Source organism: Oncorhynchus mykiss, chromosome 25 (genome assembly GCF_057628025.1).
Source record: "Oncorhynchus mykiss isolate SJ-2025 chromosome 25, ASM5762802v1, whole genome shotgun sequence".
NCBI lineage: Eukaryota > Metazoa > Chordata > Actinopteri > Salmoniformes > Salmonidae > Oncorhynchus > Oncorhynchus mykiss.
Window position 1 is genome coordinate 27,365,453 of NC_143046.1, and position 17,897 is coordinate 27,383,349.

Sequence of the window (17,897 nt, forward strand, 5' to 3'; positions counted from 1 at the left end):
GAATCGTTCAGCAAACCGGGGAAAAAAGTATTTGTCTGAAATATCACGCCTTGATTTGATGTCCCCAAGACTCTCTCTGTATCTGCGGGGAACTAAACAGCACAGAGAGGGGCAGGGCCTAGTATAACAGTACCAGAAAGTCTCCTTGTGTTATACTGACACACTGCGGACCGATCTACCGTTGACCATGAGTACATACGAAAATACCTTTCTGTATTAGAATCAGCAAATTAACCAGCACTATATTACAGTTACAGGCGTGTGACGATGAAAGGTTTAGTGGGAGTAAAATGAAAAGGACTGGGACTAAATGAATGTGGAGGTCTACAGATGTAAAAGACAGGCATGGTACATACACGATTGCAAAGAAAAACAATGATCTTGTAAATCAGCACCACAGGGGGTGGACAGCAATTGCATGAACGAGTTCAGTTCTCCATTACGCACAGAAAAGCAGTTTGTAGACAGGGAAATTACACTCACGTGTCATGTTGGGACCTAGTTTTTGACTAATCAGTCAACGTTTTCAAATATCAGCATATCTCATGCCCATATAAACAAAAAACAATTTCAAGAGACTTATCACTAATTCAGCGCCATCAAGGTAGATAGTAAGCGCTTAATCTTCAGGCATACATCTCATTACGCACGATAAATACATTCAAATAACCAGCCATATGCTTTCAAAGTTTAATGCTCAAAGACACTTCTTACCTCTCCAGAAGCTCTCCTCCTGTGATCAGGTACCACTAGAGTATTCCCGTTGCTACCCGGGACAATAGTAGAACCTATACTCATTCTGGGTCCAACTAACATGTACCGTTTGTCTCCGGATCGGTACTGGATGCTGTGGCACAGTGTCCCGTCGTAATTCACATCTTGTAAATACTTGGAGGAATAGTCTGGGGCTTTGGAGCACTGCATTACAATCAACACGATGATACTGATGATAAAAAGTGCTGAAACTGACATCAAAGTTATGATCAAATAAAATGTAACGCTGTTCTCCTCCTCGTCTTTTACTGCGCTTTTAACATCAGAAGCTGCAAAAGCCTCTTTGGGCTCCACAACGTTGATAATCACAGTAGCTGTTGCTGAGAGTGAAACGTTCCCATTGTCTTTTACCAGTATGACCAGTTTATGCTCAGTCTCGTCTGTCTCTGTGAATGACCGAAGTGTCCTTATCTGTCCTGTATAACGGTCCAAGGCAAAGAGACTGTGGTCAGTAATTTCCTGCAGTGAAAATAATAACCAGCCGTTATATCCTATATCAGCGTCATAGGCTCTCACTTTAGTCACCAAATGGCCTGCGTTCACATTGCGGAGAATCTCCTCCACACCTGCAGCGGAACCATTAGCGCTGACTGGATACAAGATCACTGGAGCGTTGTCGTTCTGATCCAGAATGAACACGTTTATTGTGACGTTGCTGCTTAGTGACGGAGTTCCTGAGTCTGTAGCTACAACTTGGAATTTAAATGTTTTGAGGGTTTCAAAGTCAAAGCTTTTTAGAGCGGAAACGAGTCCATTGCCAGAATTGATATTCAGGAAAGATGCAATAACATTTTGTGTCCCTTCACCTCTAACAATGTGATATGAAATTGCTGCATTTTCATTTAAGTCTTTATCAGAGGCGCTTACAGAGAATATGGACGCACCAGGGGCGTTATTTTCCAGTAAGTACAGCTCAATAGGGTTTTGGGAGAATTCTGGGCTGTTATCGTTCACATCTGATATCTGGACGTTCAGAGTGTTGAATGTGGACAGAGGAGGCTGACCACAGTCAGTGGCTGTTATAGTGATGTCATAATGGGACACGAGTTCTCTGTCTAAACGGCCCTTTGTGACGACAGAATAAACGTTTTCTTTATATGATGACTTTAACTCAAATGGCACGTCTTCAGATATACTAGCAAGCACTTTAGCATTAATACCGGAATCTTTATCTGTCACACTAATGAGAGAAATAACAGTTCCTGGTTTAGAAACTTCAGACACCGTCTTAGAGAGGGACGTAACACCAATAGATGGTTTATTGTCATTTACATCAGTTATCTTTATAATAACTCGACAGTCAACAGTCAGTGGAGGTTGGCCTTTATCAGACGCCTCTATATTTAACCTGTACACCTCATTATCCTCGAAATCTACTGGACCTTTAACCCGAATATCTCCAGTGAGGCTATCCAGTTCAAATATGTCATATACTCCACGCTTTAAATTCCTACCAAGTGTATATTCAACTTCTCCATTTGATCCATGGTCTGTATCAGTTGCGTTAACCCTTACTACAATCCTACCGATATCAGCATTTTCCTGTAACGTCACTGAGTAGACGTCTTGGCTACATACAGGTTGATTATCATTTGTATCAAGGACTGTGACAGTGATGTTCAGAGTACCTGTTCCAGGTGGATTCCCCCCATCCAATGCTGTCAATAGTAATACATGTTTGGTCTTCAGTTCCCTATCTAAGGCTTTCTGTAAAACCAAAAAAGGGATTTTATAACCTTCCCCGCTATCTCGCAACTCTACATCAAAATGCTCGTTTTGATTTAATTTATAGGTACGTACTGAATTTATGCCATAGTCCAAATCACGCGCAGCCTGGAGTTCAAAACGAGCCCCTGGCAATTTATTCTCAGCTATTTTGATGTGTATATCTTTCTCGGAGAAGCTGGGGGTATGGTCGTTTATGTCTGTTATTTCTACACCTACGTAATGGACTTCTAACGGGTTTTCAACAATGATCTCTAGATCTATCACACATGCAACATTTCCGACACAAAGCTCCTCTCTGTCAATATTCTTATGAACATACAAGACGCCATTGTTCTGATTAACCTGGAAAAGAGCGTCCTTAGATCCAGAAACGATACGAAACCGCCTCTCCAACAAAGTACTGACGTCAAGACCCAAATCCTTAGCAACATTTCCAACAACGGATCCCTCTTTCACCTCCTCTGGAATAGAGTACCTTATCTGAGCCGAAACCTGCTCCACGATGCACAGCAGCAAAGAGAAACGCAGAGCAACACACCAGTACTCCCATCTGTGCCTTTGTCCTCCGTCTCCCATCGTTAAATATAAAATGAAAGACAATCCTCAATGAAAAAATACAATCCTGAAGATCAGATGGCAAACGGGGTTCTATCCACACTTTATCCAATGTTTCATCAGCGAAATAGAAGACAATCCTTTATGTCTATCGTCTTGTTCTAATGTCCGCCCCGACCTATGTACGGAACGAAATAACCCAGAGAGGGGCAGGGCCTATTCTACAAAGCACCAGTCAGTCAGTCACCTTGTGTTATACTGACACCCAGCGCTCCGAGCTCCTGTTTACCACTGTAGACTGCATTGTTTTGTACATACATTTGCTTGTGACTATTTGTATTGATAAAAGCCCCAGTTGCAATGGGTCTATTTTTTTCATTTAACCTTTATTTAACTAGGCAAATCAGATAAGAACGAATTCTTATTTACAATGATGGCCTACCCCGGACAACGATGGGCCAATTGTACGCCGCCCTATGGGACTCCCAATCACGTCCGGATGTGATACAGCCGGGATTCGAACCAGGATGCAGTGCCTTAGAACGCTGCACCATTCGGGAGCCCTTAAGAATAGCAATGTAAAAGGGTGAGGAAAGGTCGAGGAAGAATATAAAATGGTATGGAACAGTAGGCTACTAAGATGATGTAGAGGATTGGCCAACACACTTAAAAAAGAAGAGAAGGCAACAACACCCGTTCAACGGAAAACAATGAATGTACATATCAGCACCACTAGAGATTACCTCAACCGCACCAGCCATTATGCACAGAAATGCCGTTTGTAGAAAAAGGAGTGTTGCTGTATCATCATATTTCCCAAACACCCATATAAGCCAAAAACAAGCACATAAGATTATAAATGTGCAGCGCTTACCTCTCCAGAAGCTCTCCTCTTGTGGTCAGGTACCACTAGAGTATTCCCATTGCTGCCCGGGACAATAGTAGAACCTATACTCATTCTGGGTCCAACTAACATGTACCGATTGTCTCCGGATCGGTACTGGATACTGTGGCACAATGTCCCGTCGTAATTCACATCTTGTAAATACTTGGAGGAATCGTCTGGGGCTTTGGAGCACTGCATGACAATCAACACGATGATACTGATGATAAAAAGTGCTGAAACTGACACCAAAGTTATGATCAAATAAAATGTAACGCTGTTCTCCTCCTCGTCTTTTACTGCGCTTTTAACATCAGAAGCTGCAAAAGCCTCTTTGGGCTCCACAACGTTGATAATCACAGTAGCTGTTGCTGAGAGTGAAACGTTCCCATTGTCTTTTACCAGTATGACCAGTTTATGCTCAGCCTCGTCTGTCTCTGTGAATGACCGAAGTGTCCTTATCTGTCCTGTATAGCGGTCCAAAGCAAAGAGACTGTGGTCAGTAACTTCCTGCAGTGAAAATAATAACCAGCCGTTATATCCTATATCAGCGTCATAGGCTCTCACTTTAGTCACCAGATGGCCTGCGTTCACATTGCGGGGAATCTCCTCCACACCTTCAGCGGAACCATTATTACTAACTGGATACAAGATCACTGGAGCGTTGTCGTTCTGATCCAGAATGAACACGTTTATTGTGACGTTGCTGCTTAGTGACGGAGTTCCAGAGTCTGTAGCTACAACTTGGAATTGGAATGTTTTGAGGGTTTCAAAGTCAAAGCTTTTTAGAGCGGAAATATGTCCATTATCAGAATTGATATTCAGGAAAGATGCAATAACATTTTGTGTCCCTTCACCTCTAACAATGTGATATGAAATTGCTGCATTTTCATTTAAGTCTTTATCAGAGGCGCTTACAGAGAATATGGACCCACCAGGGGCGTTATTTTCCAGTAAGTACAGCTCAAGAGGGTTTTGGGAGAACTCTGGGCTGTTATCGTTCACATCTGATATCTGGACGTTCAGAGTGTTGACTGTGGACAGAGGAGGCTGACCACAGTCCGTGGCTGTTATAGTGATGTCATAATGGGAGACGAGTTCTCGATCTAATCGTCCTATTGTGACGACAGAATACGCATTGTCCTGAAATGATGGTTTTAATTCAAATGGGACGTCCTCGGATATTGTTAATAGGACTTTGCCGTTGTTACCGGAGTCTGTATCCGTTACGCTAATGAGAGATATGACTGTCCCAGACTTTGAGTCCTCGGATATCATGTTAGACAGTGACGTCACCTCTATTTCTGGTTTATTGTCGTTTACATCCGTTATCTTGATGACAACTCTACAGTCGACTGATAGTGGGGGTTGTCCGTTGTCAGAGGCTTGCACTGTTAATTTGTAAACCTCATTCTCTTCAAAGTCTACTGGACCTATGACACGAATTTCACCAGTAAGACTGTTCAAATTAAATATGTCATGGACTTTGCGCTTTATGTTTCTACCAAGTGCATTTTCAACTTCACCATTTTGACCTTCGTCTGTGTCAGTGGCGTTTATGTTTAAAACGGTTGTTCCAATAGGTGCATTTTCCTGGATAGTAACAGAATAGATATCTTTACCACAAACGGGTCGATTGTCATTGACATCAACAACTGTAACCGTAATATTTAGTGTACCTGATCTCGGAGGATTGGCTCCATCTATTGCTGTTAAAATGAATGAGTGGTTTGTGTTTTGTTCTCTATCAATAGCCTTCCTTAAGATTAAAAACGGAACTTTGTCTTCGTCTCCATTATCAATTAATTCCAACTCGAAATGAGGATTACTACTTAATACGTACATGCGCACAGAGTTCAATCCAACATCTGCATCCCGTGCAGTCTGGAGTTCAAAGCGCGTATCAGGAAGGGTATTTTCCGCTATCTCTAAGTGCAGATCCTTTTCAGTAAAACTGGGCGAGTGATCATTAACATCCGTTATTTCTACACCTACATAATGAATCTCTAAAGGGTTTTCAACAGCGATTTTCAGGTTTATCAGACAAGCGCCAGTGCCATCACAGAGCTCCTCTCTGTCGATATTCTTATGAACATACAAGACGCCATTGTTTTGATTAACCTGGAAAAGAGCGTCATTAGATCCAGAAACGATACGAAACCGCCTCTCCACCAAAGTACTAACGTCAAGACCCAAATCCTTAGCAACATTTCCAACAACGGATCCCTCTTTCACCTCCTCTGGAATAGAGTACCTTATCTGAGCCGAAACCTGCTCCACGAAGCACAGCAGCAAAGAGAAACGCAGAGCAACACACCAGTATTCCCATCTGCGCCTTTGTCCTCCGTCTCCCATCCTTAAACAGCGGAACAAAAACACTGTCCTCAATGAAAAAAAAAATATTATCCTAATATTCAGATAGACAAGTCGTTATTATCCATACTGTATCCAATATTTCAGCACCGGAAAAGAATACGGTTCTCTCTGTCCAACATATCAGGGTTTTCGGATTTCTGCTCAGCTCTCTCTAGAACAAACCAAATGAGATAGAAGCAGAACAAAACAGCCCAGAGAGGGGCAAGGCCTATAGTACATAGCACCAAACAGTATCATTGTGCTACACTGGCACCCTGTGGGCTGGGATTCCATCCACAATATATGAGCTCCGAGAGATTACATACCAATAAATATGCATACATTAGCTATCAAATAACGAGAACAAACAAATTGAGATGGAAGGTGAGCAGATACATAGCAAAATAACAGAAAACGCAGGTATGGTAGTAGTCTAGCATGCTCTCTCCAACTAATTAGGGGAGCTTGAAGTTCAGCACTATGGACAGCAACCACTTTGCCTACGTACATTAGCCAAGGACCAAACATGATCAAAATAAAATACATTATGGAGAGTAAAGGTTAGGGTCATTTCTTACCTCTCCAGAAGCTCTCCTGCTGTGGTCAGGTATCACTAGAGTATTCCCATTGCTGCCCGGGACAATAGTAGAACCTATACTCATTCTGGGTCCAACTAACATGTACCGTTTGTCTCCGGATCGGTACTGGATGCTGTGGCACAGTGTCCCGTCGTAATTCACATCTTGTAAATACTTGGAGGAATCGACTGGGGCTTTGGAGCACTGCATTACAATCAACACGATGATACTGATGATAAAAAGTGCTGAAACTGACCCCAAAGTTATGATCAAATAAAATGTAATGCTGTTCTCCTCCTCGTCTTTTTCTGCGCTTTTAACATCAGAAGCTGCAAAAGCCTCTTTGGGCTCCACAACGTTGATAATCACAGTAGCTGTTGCTGAGAGTGAAACGTTCCCATTGTCTTTTACCAGTATGACCAGTTTGTGCTCAGCCTCGTCTGTCTCTGTGAATGACCGAAGTGTCCTTATCTGTCCTGTATAACGGTCCAAGGCAAAGAGACTGTGGTCAGTAATTTCCTGCAGTGAAAATAATAACCAGCCGTTATATCCTATATCAGCGTCATAGGCTCTCACTTTAGTCACCAAATGGCCTGCGTTCACATTGCGGGGAATCTCCTCCACACCTTCAGCGGAACCGTTAGCGCTGACTGGATACAAGATCACTGGAGCGTTGTCGTTCTGATCCAGAATGAACACGTTTATTGTGACGTTGCTGCTTAGTGACGGAATTCCAGAGTCTGTAGCTACAACTTGGAATTTAAATGTTTTGAGGGTTTCAAAGTCAAAGCTTTTTAGAGCGGAAATAAGTCCATTATCAGAATTGATATTCAGGAAAGATGTCATATCGTTCTGTGTCCCTTCTCCTCTAACAATGTGATATGAAATAGCAGCATTTTCATTTAAGTCTTTATCAGAAGCGATTACAGAGAATATGGATGCACCAGGAGCGTTATTTTCCACTAAGTACAGCTCAAGAGGGTCTTGGTAGAATTCTGGACTGTTATCGTTCACATCTGATATCTGGATGCTCAGTGTTTTGAATGTGGACAGAGGTGGCTGACCACAGTCAGTTGCTGTTATAGTGATGTCATAATGAGAGACGAGTTCTCGATCTAAACGTCCTTTTGTGACTATAGAATATACGTTTTCTTTATATGATGGCTTCAATTCAAAAGGTATATTCTCCGACATACTTGACATCACTTTACCATTAATACCAGAGTCTTTATCTGTGACACTGATGAGAGAAATAACAGTTCCTGGTTTGGACTCTTCAGACACGGTATTAGAGAGGGATGTTACATCAATTTCTGGCTCATTGTCATTAATATCGATTATCTTTATGATCACTCTACATTCCACAGTCAGTGGAGGTTGTCCTTTGTCCGAGGCCTGAACATCTAGTTTATACACCTCTGTGTCCTCGAAGTCCACCTCACCTTTAACTCTAATGTCTCCAGTTAGCCTATCCAGTTCAAACATATCATAGACTTTTCTCCTTAAGGTTTTACCCAGGCTGAACTCAACCTCACTATTACTTCCCTCATCTGCATCAGTTGCATTTACTCTAATGACAACTGTACCAACTCCAACGTTTTCTTGTATCCTAACATTATATGTATCCTGACTAAAGACGGGACGGTTATCATTACTATCTAGAACAACAATTGTAACATTTAGCGTGCCTGATCTTTGAGGAATACCTCCATCTATCGCTGTTAGGAGAAGTGTGTAATTGTGGTTTTGTTCCCTATCTAGCGACTTCTTTAAAATTAAAAACGGTATTTTGTCCTCGTCGCTTTGCCGCACATCGATTTCGAAATTATCGTTAGACGTTATTTTATAGGTATGAACTGAATTCATCCCAACATCAGGATCACGAGCTGCATGTAATTGGAACCGTGTACCTGGAGGGGTATGCTCAGCTATCTCAAATTTCTGTTCCTTTTCTGGAAAATTAGGTGAATTATCATTCACATCTGTGATTTCTACACCTACATAATGGGCTTCAAGCGGGGTTTCAACGACAATTTCAAGGTCTATCAAGCACAGGCCAGTGCCAGTACAGAGCTCCTCTCTGTCGATATTCTTATGAACATACAAGACGCCATTGTTCTGATTTAACTGGAAAAGAGCGTCCTTAGATCCAGAAACGATACGAAACCGCCTCTCCAACAAAGTACTGACGTCAAGACCCAAATCCTTAGCAACATTTCCAACAACGGACCCCTCTTTCACCTCCTCTGGAATAGAGTACCTTATCTGAGCCGAAACCTGCTCCACGAAGCACAGCAGCAAAGAGAAACGCAGAGCAACACACCAGTACTCCCATCTGCGCCTTTGTCCTCCGTCTCCCATCGTTAAACAGACAATTAAGCACAATCCTCAATGAAAAAATACAAACCTACTGATCAGATGGCCAACTCGTAAGGATCCATACTGCATCAAAAGCTTCAGTACCGAAAAATAATGCACCTATTATCTGACTATCTATACACGTCTTGTTCGGATGTCCACACCAGTCTCTCAATGTGTGAAACAAAACAGCCCAGAGAGGGGTAGGGTCTAATCTACAAAGTATCAAACAGTCTCCTTATGTTACACTGACACCATGTGGTCCGGGATACTTATCCACCCAACAGGCTACGATGAGCCCCGTGTGTGTCGTCTGTATCGAGTCCAGTAAATACGCCGATATCAGTAAAAATACAAATAAAATAACGAGTAAAGATAAAGGGGTGTTTAGATAGGGGAGGAAGATAAACATACTAAATCGAAGGAGTGCACAGTTAAATAACAGATAATACACCTCAGGCAGTAGCCTAGCATGCACTCACCAGCTAACCTAAGAAGTGAGCTTGGAATTCAGCACCATGGACAGCGCCCCCCACAGCGAGTTTAGCGTGTGGACATTACGCACAGACGACAACATGCTCGCACACACATTCACTCAAAACATGTCTCTTTCTCTGATTTAATAGGCAGGAACGGATAAAAACAGTTCTTACCTCTCCAGAAGCACTCCTCCTGTGATCAGGTATCACTAGAGTATTCCCGTTGCTGCCCGGGACAATAGTAGAACCTATACTCATTCTGGGTCCAACTAACATGTACCGTTTGTCTCCGGATCGGTACTGGATGCTGTGGCACAGTGTCCCGTCGTAATTCACATCTTGTAAATACTTGGAGGAATCGTCTGGGGCTTTGGAGCACTGCATTACAATCAACACGATGATACTGATTATAAAAAGTGCTGAAACTGACCCCAAAGTTATGATCAAATAAAATGTAACGCTGTTCTCCTCCTCGTCTTTTACTGCGCTTTTAACATCAGAAGCTGCAAAAGCCTCTTTGGGCTCCACAACGTTGATAAGCACAGTAGCTGTTGCTGAGAGTGAAACGTTCCCATTGTCTTTTACCAGTATGACCAGTTTATGCTCAGCCTCGTCTGTCTCTGTGAATGACCGAAGTGTCCTTATCTGTCCTGTATAACGGTCCAAAGCAAAGAGACTGTGGTCAGTAACTTCCTGCAGTGAAAATAATAACCAGCCGTTATATCCTATATCAGCGTCATAGGCTCTCACTTTAGTCACCAAATGGCCTGCGTTCACATTGCGGGGAATCTCCTCCACACCTTCAGTGGAACCATTAGCGCTGACTGGATACAAGATCACTGGAGCGTTGTCGTTCTGATCCAGAATGAACACATTCACTGTGACGTTGCTGCTTAGTGACGGAGTTCCAGAGTCCTTGGCAATGATGTGAAACTGGAATGTTTTGAGGGTTTCAAAGTCAAAGCTCTTTAGTGCATAAATGTTACCGTTGCCTTCATTTATGTTTAGGAAGGATGTCACGCTTTGTCCAGTGCTCCCACGGTCCAGTGAATATGTAATGGCTGCATTTTCTCCTTCATCAAAATCAGAAGCGCTTACAGAGAAAATAGGCATGCCGGGCTTATTGTTTTCAACTACATAAAATGTGTAAGGGTTTTCAGTGAAAAGAGGATTGTTATCGTTAACATCTACTACCTCCACTTGAATGACTTTAGTTGATGTCAAAGGAGGGGTTCCTAAGTCTTTAGCCGTGATGGTAATATCATACCGAGCCACAGACTCTTTATCAAGGAATTCATTCGTGATTAACGAATAGAAATGCCCATCCGGAGAAGGCTTTAGATCAAACGGTAAATCCTTCGGTAAAGAACAGACTACCTGTCCGTTCACACCCGAGTCCAGGTCGGTCATCCCCATCAACGCTACCACCGTACCGGGAGGTGCGTCCTCGGGGATCAGGCTGGACAGAGAGGTGACGTCAATCTCGGGCCTGTTGTCGTTCACGTCTTCAACTCTGACCAGCACGTTACAGTGTGTGGAAAGAGACACTGCTCCTGTATCCGCTGCCAGTACCTTCATCTCATACACTTGCTTCTCCTCGAAATCAAGGCCTCCCTTCACTTTTAGCTCTCCTGTTTTACTGTCCAACTCAAAGGGCTCAGCACCAATAGCTCTAAATTTGCCTCGCAAAGAGTACTTGACCTCGCCATTTAGACCCTCGTCCGTATCAGAGGCATTCAATCGAATTAAAAATGTCCCCGCAGGTGCGCTTTCCTCTACGGTTACTGTGTATTTCTGCTTGTCACACACTGGTGCATTGTCATTTATATCAGACACAATAACTGTGATATTAAGGGCTCCTGTTTTGGGTGGCTTGCCCCCATCTAACGCTGTTAACAGCAACGTGTGTTGAGAAATTATCTCCCTATCCAATGGTTTTTGTAATACTAGAAATGGGATTTTACCGTCTTCACCAAATTCTTCTGTTTCCACAAGAAAATACTGGTTGTGGCTTAAGGTGTAAGACTGCAAAGCATTTAAGCCTACATCTGAGTCGTGTGCTCCCTCCACTTGAAACCGTGTCCCTGCCAATGCGGACTCTAGTATTTCCAAATTATATGTTTCATCGGGGAATTTAGGGGAATTATCATTTACATCTATTATCTCTACTGTCACTTGGTGCATTTCTAGCGGATTTTCTATCACCGCTTTTAGGTTGATGAAACACGGCGTATTTTTTACGCACAGTTCCTCTCTGTCTACTCTGTGGTTCACTAACAAAGCACCATCTCTCTGGTTAACCTGGAAGAGCTCGTGCTTTGTTCCAGACACAATGCGGAGATTCCGGTCCGCTAGTCTCGAGTTGTCGAATCCCAAGTCTTTAGCTATATTCCCAACTGCCGTTCCCACTTTCAATTCCTCTTGAATGGAGTATCGTATCTGTCCGGAGATTCCTTTCAAATGAAGAAAAAGAAGAGCAAAATAAGGAAATGCCCATCCACCTAACCACCGTCTTTTTCGGGTTTGTACCGCCATTGTTTGCTAGAAAAACTAGGCTATAGGCCTAACGCAGCAATGCTCAAATCTGAAAGCACACAAATAAATTCCGTATCAGTGAATCGCACTACAAGTGTTTGTTATTTCTATCGTCTTTCCATTTAGAATAGCGCTCTTTAACGTCCGCCCTGATGCTGCTGTCTCTCTGCAGCTACTGAATGTCTCATCCCTTCAAGAACGGCCCTATTACGCGCCTCTATTACCCGTTTATGATGTAACAGCACCATCATGCGTCTGGGCACCTTGTGGTTCTTAAAAGGAAATCACCTGGCCCTGATGGCCTGTCAGTTGAATTCTATATACAGTTTCGCGAGTTACTAGAAGATGCGATTTTTAATATTTCAAGATTGCATTAAAAGTGGGGAAATGGTCTCCACTATGAAACAGGGCCTCATTTCATGGATTCCGAAGCCCGATAAAGACCCTTCTCTCATTGACGATTGGAGACCAATTACTTTGTTAAATATTGATTACAATTTGATTGCTCTGGTTTATGCCAAAAGATTAAAGAAAGGAATAGATACCATTATAAATGAGACTCAAACAGGATTTATGAAGGACCTTATAGATTATTCAGATGCAATTGACTCAGATGCGGTAGTCTTATCTTTGGACTTCTGTAAAGCCTTTGACATGAACTGAACACGAATTTCTCTTTAGGTCACTTAAACTTTTTGGATTTGGTGAAAATTTTATCAACGTAATTCGCATGTTTTACAAAGTTATAAATTGTTCTGTGTTACTAAACCTTAATACTTCCAAAGGATTCAGTATCAACAGAAGTGTACGACAAGGATGCCCAATTTCGCCATTTTTATTCATTTTGGTTGTGGAACTTCTATCTCTAGATATTCTGAATAATGCAAATTTGTATGGCTTAACCATTTTTAACAAAGAAATCAAAATTTCCCAACTGGCTGATGATACTACTCTTTTCTTAAGAGACAAAGACCAGTTCGCCCATGCCCTTAATGCTATAACTGCATTTTCTATTGCATCAGGATTAAAACTGAATGTTTCTAAATGTGAAATATTATGTTTATGTGACTCTGATGATAAAGAAATAGAAAATATTCCTGTAAGGACTGTGTTAAATATTTAGGAATACATCTGTCAAAAAACCACTTAGTCAGACAACATTTGAATTTCTCTCCTAAAATTGAGAAAATCTAAAATATATTTAATAATTGACTACAAAGAGATCTTTCTATACTTGGGAGAGTACTTCTGTCCAAGGCAGAGGGACTGTCTCGTTTGGTGTACCCCTCATTATCTTTATGTGTAAATCCCGCTACATATTGAGAGATAAGTCGTTTCTTGACTTCATCTGGAAAAATAAGTCTCACAAACTAAAAAAGTCAGTCCTTTCTAATAAAAGAGCTGAAGGAGGTCTGGGAGTGTTGGATTCTGTTGACATACATAACACTTTCAAGATCAACTGGTTGAAAATGTGTTTGATCAATACTGATTCAATATTGTATTTCATTCCAAATAAGTTGGGAGGTCTTCAATTTTTACTAAATTGGTTAGGTTTCATCAACAAGCTTTAATGGCCTGGAAAATATGTTTCCTGCACAATTTTTCCCCACATAAAGCTCTTTTGTGGAATAATTCAGACATAACTGTAAGGAATAGGTAATTGTTCTACCCCAGCTGGTATGAGAGGAATATTGACTTTGTTCTTGATGTTTTCGACAACAAGGGTAATATTCTCACATATGAACAATTTATAACATTGAAAGAGTTTCCAATACCTTTCAGAGAGTTTATTTCTGTGATCAAAGCCGTTCCCAGTGGTCTAACTACACTAATGAAAACTCATCTTAGTTTTGGGAATGATCACAAAGTTTATCCAGAACTCAGATTGGAAGGCGTGGGCTTACTTGAGAGATCTTGTTGTAATAAATATATAAGACAAATTCTTCATTCACAAAACCAACTTACACCGAGAGGAAAGTTTTTCTGGAACATGCTTATTCCTGACATTGTCTGGAAAAATGCATGGTTAAGGCCATACAAATATTCTATACCAAACAAGTTAAGGAAGTGCACTTTAAAATATTACATGAGATATATCCATGTAATTCTATGATATCCAAATTTGTGGCTATTGATGATAACAGCGTTTTCTGTGAAAAAGAAGGTGAGAATCTGTCTCACTTGTTCTTTGAGTGTAAATTTGTGTCAGAATTTTGGGAAAACCTTGCAAAATACTTATTTACCATTATGAACACTGCCTTTTTGACATGAAAGATATAATATGTTACTATTGCAATGATAACAAGACCACTGAAATGATTGTTCTTTTTTAAATTCTTGTTGCCAAATACTTTATATACAAACAAAAATTCCAAAATTCTCTACCAAAATTTAAAAAAATAATTATACACATTTCTATTTTATTAAAACATTAACCCTAGTGAACAATAACAATAATAACATTTTCCTAAATCATTACAATAAGATTTTTTCAGAGTGATTACAATTGCACTATAATTCTTTTACATTTTTATTTCTTGTTTGTTTTAGTATTTTCTCGTTAATACCTGCGTTCTGTTTTGTATGATGTAAGAATGTAAATTGTTTATCTGTATTTTGAATTAAAAAAATAAAAAAACTTGTGGTTCTTAACCTGTAGGCCAACACCGTCATGACCTGGCTTTGAAGTAACTGTCTTTCGGATCAGCCTAATTGTATCACCTCTTACAATACACTGTCCTTATTTTATGAGCAAAATACTGTCCTTACTTGATTAGCAACATACTGTCCTTATTTGATGAGAAATATACTGTCCTTATTGAAACGTATTGAACATTATATACATAAAGGGCATGGGTGAAAAAAACAGTACACTGGGATTCACAGAACATGTTTCCAATGGCACAGTTAAGAAAAAACAATCATTACAAAAAACAGGCTGATTTACATTTATACTTTGTCACAGCAATATACTGTCCTTATCAGTGGTGGAAAAAGTATACAATTGTCATACTTGAGTAAAAGTAAAGATACGCTATATATACAAAAGTGTGTGGACACCCCTTCAAATTGCTGGATTCATTTTTTCAGCCACACCGTTGCTGACAGATGAATAAAATCAAGCACACAGCCATGCAATCTCCATAGACAAACATCGGCAGTAGAATGGCCATACTGAAGAGCTCAGCTGCAACGTGGCACCGTCACAGGATGCCATCTTTCCAATAAGTCAGTTCATCAAATTTCTGCCCTGCTAGACCTTCCCCTGTCAAACTGTAAGTTCTGTTACTGTGAAATGGAAATGACGGCTCAGCCCCAAAGTGGTAGGCCGCACAAGCTCACAGAACGGGAGCGCAGAGTGCTGAGTGCGGAGTGCATAAAAATCGTCTGTCCTCGGTGGCAACACTCACTACCGTGTTCCAAATTTCCTGTGGAAACAACGTCAGCACAATAACTATTCGTCGGGAGCTTTATGAAACACAAACCTAAGATCACACAAGCCTAAGATCACCATACACAATGCCAAGCATCAGCTGGAGTGGTGTAAAGCTGTCAGTTACTGGACTCTGGAGCAGTGGAAACATATTCTCTGGAGGGATGAATCTGAGTATGGTGGATGCCCGGAGAACGCTATCTGCCCCAGTGCATAGTGTCAACTGTAAAGTTTGGTGGAGGGGGAATAATGGTCTGGGACTGTTATTCATGGTTTGGGCCCCTTAGTGCCAGTGAAGGGAAATCTTAACACTACAGAATACAATGACATTATAGACGATTCTGTGCTTCCAACTTTGTGGCAACAGTTTGGGGAAGGCCCTTACCTGTTTCAGCATGACAATGCCCCCTGGGCACAAAGCGATGTCCATACAGAAATGGTTTGTTGAGATCGGTGTGGAAAAACTTGACTTCCCTGCACAGAACCCTGACCTCAAACCCATCGAACACCTTTGGGATGAATTGGAATGCTGACTACAAGCCAAGCCTATTTTTTTTTAGCAATATACTGACCTTATTTTATCAGCAATATACTGTCCTTATTTTATCAGTTGTTATACTTTGAGTTGGAAGCCTCTATAATACCACGACATTCAGCTTACTCACCACTATTTTTAAAATGATTACATCCTCTATTCAATCACAAGTAATGCAGTCAGTGTGTCACAGTATTAAAATTATAGATATCTACATTTTTGTCACTTCAGCATTCCTAGGCTTGTCTTGTGTAGGTCTATAATGGGTTATTTGAACAACCCATCCTGTTCTGCTATTGCAACAGTAAACAGCGACATCCTATGGCTGAGAGTGCTAGGTTCATTCAGTAGAGACAATTGAATATCTTCCCCGACACATGCGTGATAGATAGTATGGTAACTGGCTGCATGGCCGACCACTAAATTGTGTTAAGACCATAACAGACCATAAAAGTCTGAGCAACCCGTGTCTACATATCTCTCTACAATTCTGCCTCCATGTCTCTCCCCCTCCAGCAGGTCATCTCGAAGATTACTGCCATCACATGTGTATTGTGAAACGGTGAGATAACGAATTTACCTACTTTTCAACGGTGCTTTATTTAGCCTAGATCACTGCACTGAATGCTTTGCAGATGCTGTATGCGTTACCCGGATGCTGCATCCGGAGCTGAGGGTCTTGTCAGAATATACAATTACAGCTGCTTCAAAGCGCACCAGGAGCCACTGCAAGCAGGCAGCGCGTTGCCCTGGCAACGGAGCTCCGCGAGGCATGTCGCTATCCGCGGTTCTGAAAGAAAGCAGGCGCAGAGAGAGAGAGAGGGGAAGAGGAAGAGATCGGGAAGGGGGAGGGGGGGGGGGGGCAGTGCCTGCTGTAGACAATGAAATTCGGGGAAATTTTATTTCTCCCGCTTTCCTCATTTCTTCTCAATTATGTTACAAGGTTCACGTAATGTTTTTTCCCCGTTTCCCACCTTCTTAGGTCTTAGGTCTCTTATCGCCTTGGCTTTGTCACAACGAGAGGCATACTGCTCTGCGGTCATCTGGATACAGGGAGAAGGAATCCTCTCTCCACAGAGGTGACAACATATGTCCCAGAGTGGTGTGGCGAAAACAATTCTGGGGCCCATATTTTCCTTATCTGGTAACCTAACTAGGTAAAACTCTGGTAGAACGTGGTTCATCTGTTGTAAAAACGTGTAAAATGGGCTATGATGGGACCAGACTTTTTTTAATCAGGTCACATGGTTTAAAAAATACTCCTGCAAAAACTCCTGGCCTTGGGAGGATGAGAACCCTGTCAAACTGCAGCAACCTTGTACTTGTTCATATGAATTATATTTTAAAGAACGACTAAGGGGGTTTCCTATACAAAGACACAGAGAAAGCAACATGATTTGACAATAATACTCACAGGGCTGAGCAAGCTTTACGCAGGTTTGCATCGTGTAGTCCTGCCCTATGCAACTGTAGGCCTAATAAAACATTACCTGGCAGTTATTGTGTTTATTGATTCATTACAGATAAACATTTCTGATTGTAGCCTAGTCAGTCCAATTTTGAATGTAAACCAAACTTGATCCTATTCACATTTTCTCACAAACAAATGGGCTATAAATACTTCGTTAACCCTGGCCAGAGGAACAGGACGCGTAGTAGGCTAGACTAGGAAGCTGCTGATGTT

The 17,897-nt window shown here is 41.5% G+C and overlaps 4 pseudogenes across 4 annotated transcripts; all 4 read right to left on the reverse strand.

Annotated features, from left to right (window-relative positions):
- Nucleotides 1–14: 14 nt before the first annotated feature.
- LOC118946035 (protocadherin alpha-3 pseudogene) lies at nucleotides 15–3,078 on the reverse strand (annotated as a pseudogene). The gene has a single exon (XR_016491611.1). The product of XR_016491611.1 is annotated as a protocadherin alpha-3 pseudogene (transcript).
- An 832-nt stretch (nucleotides 3,079–3,910) lies between these two features.
- LOC118946036 (protocadherin alpha-8 pseudogene) lies at nucleotides 3,911–6,495 on the reverse strand (annotated as a pseudogene). The gene has a single exon (XR_016491540.1). The product of XR_016491540.1 is annotated as a protocadherin alpha-8 pseudogene (transcript).
- A 345-nt stretch (nucleotides 6,496–6,840) lies between these two features.
- LOC118946037 (protocadherin alpha-8 pseudogene) lies at nucleotides 6,841–9,443 on the reverse strand (annotated as a pseudogene). The gene has a single exon (XR_016491541.1). The product of XR_016491541.1 is annotated as a protocadherin alpha-8 pseudogene (transcript).
- Nucleotides 9,444–9,709: 266 nt separating this feature from the next.
- On the reverse strand, nucleotides 9,710–16,386 carry LOC110504433 (protocadherin alpha-8 pseudogene; annotated as a pseudogene). Its single transcript, XR_016491542.1, has 2 exons — nucleotides 9,885–16,386; nucleotides 9,710–9,721 (listed from the first exon to the last, which is right to left on the reverse strand). The product of XR_016491542.1 is annotated as a protocadherin alpha-8 pseudogene (transcript).
- Between the last annotated feature and the right edge of the window lie 1,511 nt (nucleotides 16,387–17,897).